Consider the following 12,002-nt stretch of genomic DNA (forward strand, 5'->3'; position numbering starts at 1 on the left):
TTATTTATTTGCAAAATAAGTTTCAGTCATATTATATATTATACTTGGTCTGATTATTTGCAGAAAGTACAGCAAAAGTGTGATTGGCCATATAACGTCTTTTGAAATTGGCTTTACTGAGACTTTCCTTATAAGGAATCTCAGATAAGACTTTCAAAAGCTTCTTGAGGTTAACCAAATCAAAGATTTATTTGTGCTTGTACATACCTGTATGAATTGGGTGAATTTCTCTCTTCTCAGGGTCCCAAAATAACTTGAGATTCCTGGGCCTGTCAGAAAGTGACATTCTTTACTTAAGCAGTCCCCAGCCTTTTCGGCACCGGGGACTGGTTTCCTGAAAGACAATTTTTCCAAGGACCAGGGGACGGGGGCGGGAAATGGTTTTGGGATGAAGCTGCTCCTCCTCAGATCATCAGGCATTAGTCAGACTCTCATAAGGAAGACACAACCTAGATCCTTTGCCTGAACAGTTCACAATAGGATTCGTGTTCTTATGAGAATCTAATGCCACTGTGGATCTGACAGAAGGTGGAGCTCACGTGGTAATGCTCACTTGCCCACTGCTCGCCTCCTGCTATGTGGCCTAGTTCCTAACAGACGACAGACACGTGCTGGTCTGCAACCCAGAGGATGGGAATGCTGCTTCACTTACCACAGGTCAGGAACTTTGTAAAGAAATCACACAGGCAAGGTATCAGGCAAGCCTTTCCAAGAGGCTTTTTATTGGCTCTATAAAGTCAAACTCAATTCCTCAAAGTAGTCTGGACATTTCTGAAAATATACCACTCCGCTCAAACCCTTGATGAAATAACCAGTGTCTGCAATTGTGTACTGTTAAAAAAGAAAACATATTCTTCCTGAACTTATACAAAACATTATATTCCTATAAACTAAAAATGCTCACAAATAGTTTCTAAATTCTGAAGAAGGCAGGTAGAAAGAAATATGCTTCAAATTTTGTTCACGAAAGTATGCTTTACTGAATCTGTTGTAAGATATAAATAGCCCTAGAAAAGTGTTTTAACTCTGAAAAAAAAAAGAAAGAAAAAGAATCAGCAATGTTTCAAACAAAAAAAGTCATTAAAATGATTTCCGTTTTCTATTACTTTTAACCGATGTAATTAACTCTCGCTCTGCTTGATGTTGGGTTACCAGTTGTCATGAATGCATCAGTTTTTTAATTAGAGTCCTAAAAATTTTGGGATTTTTACCTAATCAAATTGTATAATCTCCAAAGTTATTAGAAACCTGTACTTAAGAGTACTTATAAAAGTACTTTCCATGAATTTCCATAAAGAAGCAAATTTTGGATTATAGCTGATTATAAACCACCTTTTAAGAAGAGTCAGAGTAAAATAATGATTGTCTGTATATGACAAAAGTCTTAGACTGGCATGGTTAAAGAAAATTGACAAGAAAAATCAGTCATTTCTATAGCATACAACAATTTAACATAATAATTATAATTAAATACTACTGATAACATATGCTAAAACATATCAGAATTTTAGGAATCTCATACAATTTTAGAACACATCTTAATACCACATTTATATAAATATATTGCAAAGTAAAACACATTTCAGACTTGACAATGCTTCCTGTATGATTTGAACATGCCAAATAAACTGTATATGTTTTTCTTGGACTTCCACGGGCTCTAATATTCGAAAAGGTAGTTTGAGGTAAAAAAGACCGAATTTAGCATTTGAATTTTGATTTTGGAAAGTTTATCAAACATCAAAAGTTTAAAATACTTGATATCACAAAATAAGATCACAGGTCTCTGTAAAATAAGACATTCATTTAGCTAAAATAATAATTCAGAGATTTCAAAAAGCATAGAGAGAAGACTCAGTTTCTTAAACAATCATAAGGTCTAATAATGACAGCATGAGGCAAACTGAATCTGTCTCTCCCCCTCTCCCCTTCTTTTTTTTTTTTTTTTTGCAGCTGACTCAAAAAGTAAATAAAATTTTTTACTACCTCTTATTAATACTACGTTAAAAGGTTATTCAAAGGAGAAAACCAAATTTTACCTTTGTATTCATGTATTATTAATGCTAAAGCTAATTTTAATACAAGTTTATAAACAAATCCATACAATTTCAGTTTTATAACCTCTTACAATTTTTAAAATTTCTTCAATTTAAAACAATCCTTAAAACCTCTAAACTAGACAAAATAACTCTAACAAAAACCAAGGCTGGGTGTGGTGGCTCAAGCCTGTAATCCTAGCACATTTGGAGGCCAAGGCAAGAGGACCACTTTGAGCCCAGAAATTTGAAACCAGCCTTGGCAACAAAGGGGCACCCCATCTGTACAAAAAAAAAATTTTTAATTAGTCAAGTTTGATGGGGCAAGCCTGTAGTCCCAGCTACTTGGGAGGCTGAGCTGGAAGGATCACTTGACCCTGAGAGGTGAAGGCTGCAATGAGCCGTGATCACACCACTATACTCTAGCCTGGGTGGCAGAGCAAGACCCTCTCTAAAAAAAAAAGAAAGAAAGAAAGAAAAGAAAAAGACCACAGACACACAAATTTACATGCCTTTTTATAATCCTTCTTACCAAAAACATGCTCTACTTCCTTACACACTTTGCATATTTTTTCTCTTATATCTAGTAGTTTTGACTACATGTGGTTATTATAGTGTTAATAATTAGTAACTTTTATCTTAGTAAAAAACCCAGGAAGTAGGTAATTTTAATTACATATCAGATGCAGAGCCCAGGACAAAAGAGAATGCCTGGAGAATCTAATTTCTCTCAGCATCTCCCACCAGGGGAGGCATACCTGGGATAGGAGAGATGGAGCAGGTGTCATCCCCGAGCCTCATCATAGGCATCTGTCTAGACCTCTAATCGAAAGATTCAAATCAAGATACACAGACTCAGAAACAAAGTAATCAAGTGTCAAAAATCTCAAGCAATAGCTTTTTGGCCGTAAGCCTGCCTGATCAATAGACTCAGACAAAAATGTCTAAATTAAAATTCTGAAGACATTTCAATCTTATTTTACCAATAATTCTAAAACTATCTTTATTTCTCCAAGATTGCTAAATTCACATGAACTTGAAAAGCGTTTGGCCTTAATTTATGAGTACTCATTTATTTTTAAATTATCGTGGTACCATGTGTAGACAATATTAAACATGTATAGTTATAAATGCGTATATACATATATATGTATGTACAGAGACACACAAGGTATAGCATACACTCTGCACACAAAGACTTCATTGTTTTGATATTAGAATTTTAGCCATAAGACAGGTAAAACTCTCTAGTCTAAAAAGACAGATTCAAACTATGCCTTTGTAAATGGAAAAATTTAAGGTTTATATGGAGAATCCTTTCTGAGTTTCAGAGAAAATAGGTAGCAAATTTATATCTCAAAGTACAGAGAGAACTTGATTTTTCAAGAAGCTTGGGTGTGTCAAAGGAAGATTAAAAATGGATGCCAAGATTCCTTAGGAATTAACCATAAGATTGCATAAGGAGAGCAATCTCATTTAGATAAGTAGCTTTTAATTTAGTCTGTGTTTTTCAAGTAGACCACTGAGGTCAGGACAGAACTCATTAAGGAACAAGGCTAACAAAGTATGTTTAGTTTATAGGGCCTAATAATTTAAATATGAAAAAAGTGGACGCGGTTAAAAGGCAAAGCATTTAGATGTTTAAAAATCAAGGGTTTCTGAGAGTTGAACAATGAGAACATAGGGAGGGGAACATCACATACCAGGGCCTGTCTGGGGGTAGGAGGCAAGGGGAGGGATAGCATTAAGAGAAATACCAAATGTATGCGGGGCTCAAAACCTAGATGACGGGTTGATGGGTGCAGCAAACCACCGTGGCACATGTACAGCTATGTAACAAGGCTGCACGTTCTGTACATGCATCCCAGGACTTGAAGTATAATAAAAAAAAAAAAAAAATCAAGGCTTTCACTGAATCCCAGGTCCCCCCCAAAAGAGGAAAGCACCATGGAGACCAGGCCACACACTTTGGGCACTTTGCTGCAAATACATTTTTCTAGGTGTTTAAACCGCACCGTTGCTTATCTAATGTGCAAATAAATGAGTAGCCCCCTGTAGTAACAACCATTTATTGGAAACAACTATAGTTGGCCATGTCTGACACTGTTTCTCTTGCCTCGCTATTACATACACCAAAGTCAAGTTCTCTCACAGTATCAAATAATTTCTAGTCAAAAGCCAAAGCGATCAGGTAACACAATACACAAGAGAGCAGAGTTTTAGACCTGAGAGGAGGTTGCCTATGACGCTTGAAACTGCAAGGAAAGAAGACTCCCAGAAAGCAGTCAGAGTACTCAGAGTAAACTTCTGCTGAGTTCCTGAAGGAGTGTGATCTGTTAGAAGTCTTCTCTAGATCATTTCCTGTGGTACCAAAAATGGCAGAGAGGAAGGATAAGTAGGGAGAAGTGAAAGTAAATGGGAAAACAATCTTTTTTGTTTGAGACAGAGTTTCAAAAAACTCTTATTGCCCAAGCTGGAGTGCAATGTCGCAATCTCAGCTCACTGCAACCTCCACCTCCCAGGTTCAAGCGATTCTCCTGCCTCAGCCTCCCAAGTAGCTGGGATTACAGGCATGCGTCACCACGCCCAACTAATTTTTTTGCATTTAGCAGAGATGGGGTTTCACCATGTTGGTCAGGCTGGTCTCAAACTCCTGACCTCAGGTGTTCCATCTGTCTTGGTCTCCCAAAGTGCTGGGATTTACAGGCGTGAGCCACGGCGCCCAGCATAAGAGAACAATTTTTAAGAAAAGAAGGGAACAGAGAGACATGCACATTAAAAAAACAAAAAAAGTTTTAGTCCACTGAAAAACAATGTCCAAAAACAGGATCCAAAGAGAAAAAGCAGAAAGACACACACAAACACACACACACACACACACACACAGCTCAGATATCAACTTTTAATTAAGCTGATCTTTAACCATAGAGCTTTTTAAAAATCCCTTTAGTTTTTATTATTATCAGATTTTAACTGGGACAAATAGCTGATCTTAATATTTCTGGCTTTGATTTTTTGTTTGTTTGTTTGTTTGTTTGAGACAGACTCGCTTTGTCACCCAGACTGGAGTGCAGGAGCACCATCTCGGCTCACTGCAACCTCCACCTCACGGGTTCAGGAGATTCTTCTGCCTCAGCCTCCCAAGTAGCTAGGATTACAGGCGTGCACCACCATCCCCGGCTAATTTTTATATTTTTAGTAGAGACAGGGTTTCACCATATTGGCCAGGCTGGTCCTGAACTCATGACCTCATGATCCACCCGCCTTGGCCTCTCAAGTGCTGGGATTACAAGCGTGAGCCACCAAGCCTGGACTTCCGATTTTTTTTTTTTTAACCAAAAGTACACTCCCTAGTAAAATTAATAAGCCTTAACCAAGGTTCTGACTTAACCAAGGATGTATGAGGTGTCTCCAAAGAAGTGAATGACCACTCCCAAAAAGTCAAAAGTCACACAAATGTCAAACCAATAGGGCCCCCTGACTGGGTATCAAACCCAGGCCTTGATGCTGAAAGCATGGAATTTTAACTAATAGACCACAAGGCAGGATGGCTTTTATTGTTATTCCCTCAGGCGATCTCTTACAAAGGACTTTAAAAGTTTTAGGTCAAATTTTTGCTCTTTAATTTAGTCAAGAGAATTTTGAAGGCTAGCCATGACCCTATTATGTATCCTTCTTTCTTTCTTTCTTTCTTTTTTTTTCTTGAGACAGTCTCCTCTGTCACCAGGCTGGAGCACAGTGGTGCGATCTCGACTCACTGCAACCTCCACCTCCCGGGTTCAAGTGATTCTCCTGCCTCAGCCTCCCGGGTAGCTGGGACTACAGGCACACACCACCATGCCCAGATAACATTTGTATTTTTAGTAGAGACGGAGTTTCACCATGTAAGCCAGGATGGTCTCGATCTCTTGACCTCATGATCTGCCACCACAGCCTCCCAAAGTGCTGAGATTACAGGTGTGAGCCACCATGCCCAGCCTATGCATCCTTCTTTTAATTTAATCTTCTCGTCAGTTTTTTGGTATAAGACATCTCTAAATTTTTTTTTTTTTTTTAAATTTAGGAATTTTAGTCTAACTTAAAGGATCTGTCTTCTGGCCACTGAGAATTAAGATTTCCAGTGGTGTACTTATTCCAGTAACAACTCAATCCAAAAGCCTCTCCATGTAAAGCCCAGAATGTAATGTTAGGGCATAGAAGAAACAATGCCAAAGATTCCCCCAGCAAAATCTCACTCCTAGAAACAGACTCAGATAGCAAAAGACTCTTGTTGCCACAGATATTAAGAAACCCACAGATTTGTGAGGGGGGGTGCCAGTCACAGATATGTTAATCTGTGACACCAGGTGTCCCCTCCTGGGATTGGACTTTCCCAGCATTAACCAGGCAACGAGGGCTGAGAAAACAAAAGCCCCTTATGGACGGGACTTCTTATGACAAACCCCCGCCCCCAAGAGCTTGGGAGATTAGTCACAAAAAAAGTCGGGTTCCCAGGCATTTTTAGGATGACCACCTGATGTGACCCAAAAATCATGCCCTTCGGGTGGTGGAGACCAGGAAAGAATGCTCCCACTTAGTGAGATGTCAGGCTCTCCAGGACATAAAATTGAACAAGAGGGAGCTTTATTTGATATCCCTCTTTATGAACAACACAGAAAGACAGAGACAAAGGAAAAGACTATTTCTGGGAGGAAAGAGATCACACAATATGAATATTCATACCACAAAGTACCAAAAAGTACACCAGAGATACTATACCCCAAGTTAAGTCACATAAATCTTTGTCTCACATTACTCAAAATTGTGCAGAGGAAACAGTGATTTTTACCATTCCCCGACCAGATTACACAGAGAGAGATAGAGGCCAGGAGCTTTTCTGGTAAGAAATTCTTACTCTTTTTGCCAGCAGATTAGGTCTTGGGTTCTCATAACTGTGACTTCCGGCAGGGTGAAGTTTTAATCTCCCTGCTCACTGCACCAAACGGAAGGTGCCAAGGGCTGACTTTAACCTTTGTCCCTTGGAAAGTTTGCTGAAAATCACTGACATGCGGCAGATCTAAGATTAAAAGGAGAAAAGGATACAACTTTATTTAATGTGTATGCAAGGGAGCCTTCAGAATGAAGACCCAATCTACCAATGGTGTACAAAAAAGTATATATTATCTTGAGGTTACAGAAAGAATGCAGGCTCAAAGCATGGCCAAAAACAGGTTTTAGTGGCAAGAGAGGTTATGGGAGAGAGAAAGGAAAGAGGCTTGGCTAGCAAAGGTAATCTTGCTATGTAGATAAAACCCAGAAGCCCTCAGAGAGAATAGATGGCAAATGTTCTTTTCAGACCTCTAAAAGCATTAGACTCTCAGTTAATCTTCCCTGGATCTAGACAAAAGGAGGGCTGGCTGCGTTAACGCAAATTCTCCACAGATGCAAAATTTCCCCCACAAAAAACAGCTTTGTGGAGCCACTTCAAAATAAGTCAAAGAAGTATATTTTGGGTAAAATATTTTTATTTCCATCGCTAGTTCCCAGACCAAACACTAATTTCTTCTCTGATACGTATTTTCAAAAGGACGATAATTTGGTATTTATGCAACGGCTTTCTGAAATCATTAATACATTGTACCAAAGTTTCGAGTTTTTAGTAGACTTTAGCTCTAAGCAACTCAAATTCAAAGAAATATTTTGTCTAAATTTTCCTAGCTTCTCTAGATGAAATTAGCAAGTTCTAGGTCTGTGCCATTGAAATCAGAATGTCAACCTGATAAAATTAGAAATGTGACTATTGGCCGGACGCGGTGGCTCACACCTGTCATCCCAGCACTTTGGGAGGCCGAGGTGGGTGGATCTCCTAAGGTCAGGAGTTTGAGACCAGCCTGGCAAACATGGTGAAGCCTCATCTCTACTAAATACAAAAATTTAGCCTGGTGTGGTAGCACGTGCCTGTAATCCCAGCTACTCTGGGGGCTGAGACAGGAGAATCGCTTGAACCCGGAAGGCAGAAGTTGCAACCAGCCGAGGTCGCGCATCATTGCACTTCAGCCTGGGCAAACTCCATCTCAAAAAAAAGAAAAAAGAAAAGAAACGTGACCATTAATTGTGCTACCACTTGCTGGCACATCCATTAAGGCTTTTCTTCCAATAAGGTGAGACACATGTTGCTGAATTATACTGACAATTTTTATTTTAGATTTACATTGATGTATATTGACATACCATTGTTCAAATAAATTAATATAACTCAAACACAGCAGAAATCTTGTTTAAATGGCAGTATATTGTGGGATTCTTGGTAGAATGTGCAAAATATACAATTTTCAATGTGTTACAATAAACAGAAAGTAGTATTCAGGTTTTCTTTGTTCTTCTTTTGTTTGTCATGGCAGTATCCTTTGAACAAAGATTAAAAACTCAAGCAAAGGCCGGGCGCGGTGGCTCAAGCCTGTAATCCCAGCACTTTGGGAGGCCGAGACGGGCGGATCATGAGGTCAGGAGATCGAGACCATACTGGCTAACACAGTGAAACCCCGTCTCTACTAAAAATACAAAAACTAGCCGGGCGAGGTGGCAGGCGCCTGTAGTCCCAGCTACTCGGGAGGCTGAGGCAGGAGAATGGCGTAAACCCGGGAGGCGGAGCTTGCAGTGAGCTGAGATCCGGCCACTGCACTCCAGCCCGGGCGACAGAGCGAGACTCCGTCTCAAAAAAAAAAAACAAAAAAACAAAAAAAAAAACTCAAGCAAAATAGAATATAGTTGGTACTTGAAGAAAGGAGTTGTGAAAAAGACTTTTTATAATTTTTATTAAAACGAGCATAAGCACTTAGCTTATATGTTTAAAATATTCTTTTTAATGCATTTTGAACTGAAATTGTTATTTTGCATTATGATCTTCAAAATAAAAATGTGCCATGTAAATAAAGGCTATAATGGAACAGCATGTAATTAAATATTTCACTCTTCTCACGTGAAGTTGATGGACTTCCACCTGATCTACAGAGTTCTCAGTAGCTTTAATAATCTCAACTTTCATTTTTGCAGATGCAACTTCCCTGGTGAAATGTCACAGAAATGTGGAAGATGCTTCACTGAAGTTATTCACACTTCTTAATGATTACATTTTCAAGGAACTGACCTTCTGCAAATCCTTTCCAAAGCTTGAACTTCAGTCCATCACATTACAGCATTGTTACAGCTTCAATTAAATTGTGTAAATCATTTTGATACACATTCATTTAAAAATTATATATCTTAATTATTCAAGAATGGTTAACTTCCCCTTAAACCTTACTTTTAAAAATAATAATTAAAAACAGAACACAGTGAAATGCCGTCTGTATGGATTTGCCATGCACATGTTTGTAGTCAAAGAATAATAACAAAAGACAGATTTGCTTCTGTAAAATTTAGATATAATCTGTTTGTTATTGGGGAATAAGGAAAGGCAGTGCTGTATATTTTCTGTTAAGCACTTTCACTTGCCTGTATTCCATTTTTCCAATAGCCTGATTGGTAACAATTATGAAATTAGGCTTCTCTTTTCATATTCAAGTTTCAATCATGTTCAGAAAAATAAAACACAGCCCTAATGAGCATATTGCCTTAGAATTACGAAAGTGAAGGACATTACTCATTTGTCAAACGTAGATATGCTTTGTCCCCTAAAACTTTCCATTTTTCTAAACTCTGATAGTTAAGAGAAGCAGTGTCTCATTAGGAGTGGAATAAGTACACGCAGAAGTAAAAATGAAAGTAGGAGGGAAGTCAAAGAATTACCACCAAGTAGTAAACCACCATAACAGGTTAGGGCCAGCTAAGCACACATCATTTTAGCTCAGTACATTTCAGCATAGTACAATGTGATTTTTTTGATATCTTGGACTCATCTAAGAAACTTTTTACTCTGTTTCATATATTGGCTTATTTGGCTTCAATTGCCTTATTATCCTTAAGTCAATTGAAGAGCATAATGATTTTGAGAATGATTTCTTTAAAATGATTCAGATTATTTTTGAATGGCTTATTAAAACGTAAGTTTTGGTATTGTAGAAAGCTCAATTCTCAGTAATAACTATGATGTTACTGTAGCTTGGACACATAGGCCCATTGTGCATTGGATATACTTTGAAAACACACAAAACTCTTCTCAAGTGAAGTTTTTTTCACACAAAAAAACTTTCTATGGAACAGAGATTCATCATAAGTTACTTAGCAGAAGTTTATAAAGCGTCTGAAAAACACTTCCTCTGTAAACCCTAAAAATCACCGTCTGATATGTGGGAGGAAAAAAGGCTTGGCCAGTAGAGCAAAGGCTTGTTTTAGCATAAAAAGAGAGTACTGTGAGAAGCTGTCTTCATATGAAAGGAAAAAGAGAGAAATGGGCAATTGCTAATCTTAACTAAAAATTAATGGACTTCTGTGATCCAAAGAATAAAAGAAACTCAAAGAAACATGACAAAAAAAATTAGATAAAGAGTTAAACTAAGAAATTGACCTTTATAAACAACGAATTTTTCAGTTATCCAATGTGCTTTTTAAAGATAAAGTTTAAAAGAGGCAAAAAGAGGTGAAAGAAATGAACATGTGTACTTAGAATATATATTGGTTTTGTATGTAACTTCTTAGTTTTTCTGGACAGTTTTCAAATTGAAAGTCTTCAAAATTAATTTAGGAAAAATAGTAAAAAATTTTTTTCAAATTATGGTAGAGGGCTGTAGCAAACAGAAGTGAATTTTGGGAAAACTAACCAATTCTGTTTTTCATAAATGTGTGTTAGAAAGCTAGCAATAGCACATAGGGAAGCATCCTGGAGGACTCATGATTTGAAAGAATTATTTAAGAAGTTATGATATCCTTGTCTGCCTTTCCTCAACCTTGTGATGAACTATAGAAATACTCCTATTGCTTACAAGCTCTTTCTTTCCTTGTATTCACATTTGGATATCTGTAAGCTTCTAATCCAACTGGGTTCTGCTTCGTGCTTTGACAAAAGGTATTAAAACCTACTTTAGCCTAAAACTTTCTCATGGTAAATATTGGAAGTTGGATTATGCAAATCTATTTCCTAGATTCTTTATTTTTTAATTCAAAATTAGATTATGGCATCCAATTTAATTAAAACAAGAAGTCACAATATATTGATTTATGCTATAGTTTCATGTGTAATATGTTTTCTCCTAATATAATATATACACAATTTCCATGAAGGGAAGAAAATATTTTCTCCACTTATAACTCATTTTATTTCATATTTTAATTTTTAGTATTACTTCATTCAGAAGAGAAAATAAGTCAGCGATATACTAAATAATGGGGCTATTCTTTTAACGTAGCAGTAAATTAAGACATAATTTTTGTTAAGAATATGACAAGTCATCTCACTTATTTATCCAAGGCGTTAGGTATTACTAATCCAACTGTATTTCAACTTGAAGGGACTCTTTTGTTTCATTTCAAAATAATGCATTACCTTTTTCCTGTTTGTTTCTGCATGAAGCTTTATACAGCAAATGAATATATGTATACGGAGTTCTGGGTTCTAGTGTCAATTACATAATCAAATTTCATAAGAGGATGTTAGTTCCTGGCTATGTTGTCCTAAAATTTACACACAATACAAAATGTCTGTCAAATTGTACCTTTAATCTGTTCATAGCTTTAGGGAATTAAGTTTCTTCAACCAAATTATGAAAAAATAACTTAATAGAGTCTTCTAAAAGGAAAAAGTATGAAAAGCTTTCTGAATGATAGTACCCTTTATGCCGAAAGGCTCAAGATGCTTCAGTATGGTTCAACTTTTCCAAAGTTAATAAACATGAGATGATGAAAGCAGGAGTTTTCATCTTTATTTATTATAACACATTTGTCGTTTGAAAAATGGTCTTGCTCCAGACTGGAATGCAGTGGTGCGATCGCAGCTCACGGAAGCCTCGATCTCCCTGGCTCAAGCAGTCCTCCCACCTCAGTCTCCCAGGT

The sequence above is a fragment of the Theropithecus gelada genome, chromosome 2, assembly GCF_003255815.1.
Source record: "Theropithecus gelada isolate Dixy chromosome 2, Tgel_1.0, whole genome shotgun sequence".
In the NCBI taxonomy this organism is placed as follows: Eukaryota; Metazoa; Chordata; class Mammalia; order Primates; family Cercopithecidae; genus Theropithecus; species Theropithecus gelada.